This window comes from Copadichromis virginalis, linkage group LG7 (genome assembly GCF_057382275.1).
Source record: "Copadichromis virginalis isolate Kocher_CV1m ecotype Utaka linkage group LG7, C_Virginalis_male_GT1.1, whole genome shotgun sequence".
NCBI lineage: Eukaryota > Metazoa > Chordata > Actinopteri > Cichliformes > Cichlidae > Copadichromis > Copadichromis virginalis.
In genome coordinates this window covers 31196647-31202646 of record NC_140624.1, presented here as the reverse complement: position 1 = coordinate 31202646, position 6000 = coordinate 31196647, and positions in this window count along the sequence as shown.

Genomic DNA, 6000 nt, shown 5'->3' with positions numbered 1-6000 from the left:
CTGATGCTTGTCTCTTGCTTCTTATTTTATTCATATTTTATTGTTAGTCTCATGGTGGTGATTTTCACACTGCATTCGTTTGGATTAAATGACTTTAACCAGATATTTGTTGATTAAAACCTCTTGATTAAAATTGAAACTTTTTTCCACATGACTGTTTGTGCTTTCTACAAGTATTACAGATCACAGCAGGAAATATATCAAATCTGATGCTGAATATCTGGATGCTTCTGGCAGGCTACACTACAAAGATTTTTTCTTATTATTACTGTTATTAGTAGACTGCCTGTATTAATCCTTGTGTCAGATTTGTGAATTTATTCACTGACTTTCATCTGCTTATGTAATAGTAAACTTGATGAAACTTGGAAGTGGGAGGAGGGGAAAGGGAATTGGAGAAAGCAGGAATAACAACATGTGTAATGCAAAGAGGTTAGTCACCTCAGCTTAAGAGCTAAAAATACATATTGAGTCAATAAATATAATGAACAGTGTGGGAGCTGACGACATGAAATGTTTTTCATGGCGAGCCTTTGAATCGTGAGATAATGACACGATTCACTCACATGAAGCTACACTTCAAGCTGAGGAAATTCCTCTGTGTGAGTAATTCATTTATCCACACCCTCTTGCATCACAACGTTTCTGCAGTAGCGTGGAGGGTTTTGAACTTTACAGTGATAACTGACGGCAGCAATGATGCAGCTCTATTTCTTATTAGTAACTTTCCTGTCTGACCTGAGGAACAACAGAGTAAAAGCTTTAAAAGGCAACACTACCTTAACCTGGTCTTTTATAGAAACGCACATCCAACAACAAGAACAGATACAGCTTAGAGGGATTATCAATGTTATTTCTTTATAAAAAAAAAAATCCGCCAGATAAAAGGTTGGAATTAATTCAAAGTATTTTCCTGAAGGAAAGTGGATAAGGCCATCTTCAGGCTGCAAGAAAAGGCAGAGACCATCAGATTTTTGAACATCCTGAAAAGAAAAAAAATGCATGTATGATCACTGGATCCTTTCAGTTCTATTCAAATTAATCTACAAAGTGCCACTTCAAGGAGCTTTACACTGACAGTAATACAGAGGGAAGCTCAACGAGCACTTTGCAACATTGGGATGGAAAAACTCACTTTAACAGGAATAAAACTTGCAGAACCACGCTCAGGGAGTGGTAGCTATCAGTCGTGACTATTGTAAAAGCACTTCACTCTCAGGAGGCAGAGCCTTCAGGTTTCAATCACTATGTGATTATACATTTAATCATTAGATATTATTGTAGGTTCTTTACCTTACAATAGTAGTGGCCTCAAGGTGCGTTATATTATGATTTGATGCTAAATAAATCAATCTGAATTGAATTGAGTTGAAACGGTAAAGTAGTTTTAAACTATGTTTTCAAAAAGTGCTCCAGGCTGAGTCATGTCCTGTTCCAACAGCTTGAGTAGCTGTGGCATTCTTACAGCTTCCTCTTTTTACTTTTTACTGAAAGTAGGGTTTGGCAATCATGCTCAGTCCATGTTCTATCAGAGGAAACGTATAACCACAACCTGCTGTCCAAGACACCACATGTATTACTGTTATTAATTTCTGGATGGAGACAAGACGCAGTTCAGCAGATTTTGTGTTTGTGTCAGGATGATCAGCAGATTTTGTGTTTGTGTCAGGATGATTTGCATAAATACTTTCCCCCTTTTTTTTTTGGTTTAGTGAGCCATTGGTATGAAGGCACTGTCTGGAAGATCAGGGGTGTTTTGGTCCATATGCGAGGTAATATGGCATAGAGCCACATGAGTGTACAGAATTTACCACAGAACCTTCCTATTTTGCGGTCACACGTGTTAATTATAGGGTTCCAAAAAAAAAGGATTGTCACCAGCATGGGCATCTGGTCAGCCAGTGTTTCAGGTTTATTTGACTTTTAGATCAAAATTACTTTAAATGAATAACGGAAAGACACCCATGGACTGTGAAACCCTCAAAAGGGACAAATTAGGGTTAGACTTTGAATCTAATCAGTATCTAATTTTCCATAATCAGTCATTTTTTTGCTAGGTTATTTAAACAGTAAGGATACTTCAGTCATAAATATACATAGATAAGCATGTAATTACATCTTCAACAACAATGTTCATAAACTGTCAAGGGACATTAAAATTTGTGCCTTCAGACTGAAGATATGATGGATTATCCCTATATTTTATTGTTGGAGAAGGGATCCCCTTCTCCAACAATGGGCAGAAATGGGCAGAAATCTGTGCCATCAGAAACTGAATATGAATAAGTTACATTTGAATTTGAATTGCTCGGATTGAATCTGAATTGTAACTTGAATAAATGCTTTTAAAAACTGAATATGAATTAGCCTAATTTGAAATTCAATTTATTTGTTTGAAAATGATCATCACTACATTGAAATTGAATTTTATAGTTTGAAAATGATTCCATTTGCTTTGAAACCGTATTTTATCCTTTAAAAATTTAGCTCTCGAATAATTGCAGATTCACTTCTCACCATTCAGTTTCAGTTCTACAGTAGATTAAAATGCAGAGAGCATGCCAGACAGGCTGCCATCTGAGACAGCATTGGAAGTGAATAGTAATTTGCGTCAAGGTAAGTACAAATGGAAAGGTGATTTTAACTGTGGGGGTGATGCAGTTAAAGCATATGTAGGTTGGAGCACAGAGTTTTGCCGTTACTCAGATACCATAACTGAAAGTCCCTTCACTCTCGTTTGCTCCTGGACCTAATGAGAAATGAATGATTTTAACTCTCTGTGTTTATTTAGTCATTAATCATTGGGCCATTTTACAACTGCCCCCTCTACTGAACAACTGTTTCATACTGTGTTTGCTTTGCACTTAAGTCTTGAGTCTGAACTCATGTGCAAGGCTGTCTCCACCCAATTATTTCAACACAACACTGACCTCTACTATTCCACTTGCTGTGTGCATTTCACAACACAGTTGTTGCAAGAAGTTCAAGAAAACTCATGCATTCAGGACTTACAAAGGTGCATTTGGGCAGTTGCATTCGCTCATATGGGAACCTCAAATCACAGAACTGCAGTTTTAGGTAGTAAAAACCTACTTTTGTCTGTTCCCTTGTCCAGGAGAGGTCACCCAAGCAAGTAGCTGCACATGTTTGATTTGGCAAAGTTTTGCACCAAATACTCTTCCTGTTGTAACCCTGAAGGGATTTGTATCATTGGCTGGACCCAAACTAGCCCAGTGAATGTGTATATCACTACACTATGAAGCAACTTTGTAGCTGAGAGTAGTATAAAAATAATAATGAATACATAAGAGTTTGCAGCTCTCAGTATATTTGTGTAAATATGTGTGTTTTTGTGTGTGGGGGGGGGGGGGTTCTACACACATTTATTCTACAAGTTTTGACATGGCATCTAGAAGCTTCTATTACCTTCTTACCTACCATCCTTTTCGTATCATCGGTCGCATCAGCTGATGAGTTTTCACAATGCAGTATGAAGCTGTACCATTTGTTTACCCTTTCACTTACCTCATTTCCTGCTCTGGCTCCTGTGTTCCTTTGTTCCTTAACTGACCTCACCTCTTTTCATTTCTTCTATTCAAACTTTTCATTTGAATAGGAAACCGCTAAAGTGTCTATTTTGTTGTCGTCCAGAGCTAATTTCAAATTTCAATGTGTAAAGTTTTCACTGCCAGACATCTGTAATTTTCAGATTGCAAAAGGACCACCCTTGAGTTGTGTTGGCTATCGGTACACTGTTTACCTCAGCTGTCAATGCCGGATGAAAAACATCCAACTTTTATTCATCTGGAAGAGGCTATAAAACTTCGTGAAAGGAGTCTGATATGGTTCAAAGAGTCAGTGAAGCTCATTTCTGGCCAATGACAGCCATACTGAGGTGAGTTGTTAAAAAGTTCTGTCAGTAAGCACTTCTGTTTTTGCTGCCAATATCTGTGTTAGTTAAACTTTCTTTGAAGTGACATTGGATTTTGACGCTTGGTGAATAAACTCATGTGATGTGAGAATGCAATCAAAGGGTTTATCAGTGGGAAAGTGTGATTTTTAGGACACACACTCCTAAATTAGCTGGCTTCATGTTTGCTTTCTATTTAGATATCTCTTGTCAGATTTTCAGAGATAGGAACTTTACATGTCTAATCTGTTCTTAATATGTAACTATGGCAATATTGGGATGAAATAAGAATGCTTGTTATGGGCAGAAATCTGTGCCATCAGAAACTGAATATGAATAAGTTACATTTGAATTTGAATTGCTCGGATTGAATATGAATTGTAACTTGAATAAATGCTTTTAAAAACTGAATATGAATCATCCTAATTTGAAATTCAATTCATTGGTTTGAAAATGATCATCACTACATTGAAATTGAATTTTATATTTTGAAAATGAATCCATTTGCTTTGAAACTATATTTTATCCTTTAAAAATTTAGCTCTCGAATAATTTCAGATTCACTTCTCACCATTCAGTTTCAGTTCCAAAATTCAGTTTTTTGGGACTTACATCCGGTTCCGGTTCAAGAGTAATCGAGCTCAGATTAATAGAACTACGTTTTACTAGCGGACCGAAAGTGTTACTGACGGGAATCTACAGCATCTTGAGCTGAATAACACATTCTTATAATTTCACCCTCAGATGAGCCAAGCATACGACTGTCAGGGAAGGTGATGTAGGTACAGAGCATGTGAGAGTGGTTAAGTTAATGTCTCTTGTCTAGATGAAGGCTCAAGAGGGATCAATGGCAAGGTGTAGAGATTCAGTATCTTCGGTGGACACTCCATTTCTGGCACAAAACACCTGTAAAAGATGGTCGATTTAGGAGGTGACCCGACAACTTCAGTCTGTCAAACATAGCAATGGAGTAGTGTGTTTAAAAAAAACGAATTAAGCATGCACTCAGTACCCTAAGAATTATTATGGTAGTTAAACACAGTGACAGTCACATATCATATCACTTCAAACAGAGGTGATCCAGTAATGCTGCACTAATGAATTACACTAACTATTCACTTTAGCTAAAGTTATTAAGTTAGCTAAAGAGTTGGGATGCTGTGTAAGACATAAATAAAGCTAAAACAAAGGTTTGGACACTGTTTTGCATGTTTCCCTTCTGTAGGGGTCTCTGCAAGCATACAGGGCTCTGAGAGGGTACAAGATGACAGCTTTGGAATTCTACTAGAAACAGTCGATCATATTTGTTTATCAAAGCTGAATTCAGGGCAAACTACGCTAAATTAGCGTTTTGAGCTAACAGCTACAATAAGCATAAAAGTTACTGTACGGCTATCATTTGTTAACATGGCGCTTGTTCTTATACATGTAATACATTTATTACCAACCTGAGAGTTTATCCGCTGCTCATTCGACATGACGAATGACTTCTGAAGTCTTAATTCAGCTCAAGACACCGTAGATTCCCGTCAGCAACACGTTCGGCCCGCTAGTAAAACGTAGTTCTACTAATCTGCGCTCGATTACTCTTGAACCGGAACCGGATGTAAGTCCCAAAAAATTTAATTTTGGAACTGAAATTGAATTGTACAGGGTGGGCCATTTATATGGATACACCGTAATAACATGGGAATGGTTGGTGATATTAAAGTCCTGTTTGTGGCACATTAGTATATGTGAGGGGGCAAACTCCTCAAGATGGGTGATGACCATGGTGGCCATGGTGGCCATCTTGGATACAACTTTTGTTTTTTCAATAGGAAGAGGGCCATGTGACACATCAAACTTATTGGTAATGTCACAAGAAAAACAATGGTGTGCTTGGTTTCAATGTAACTTTATTCTTTCATGAGTTATTTACAAGTTTCTCTTTGTTCACAGCCATTGACATGTCGAAGAGGTTAACACGTGAGGAGTGGATCGAAATTGTGTTGATATCTGGTGAACGCAGTAACCAGGTCATTGCAACACCCTACGAGACCACCCATCTCCCATGCTACAGTTAGCAAACTGCTTGCTAAGTTTCGTGA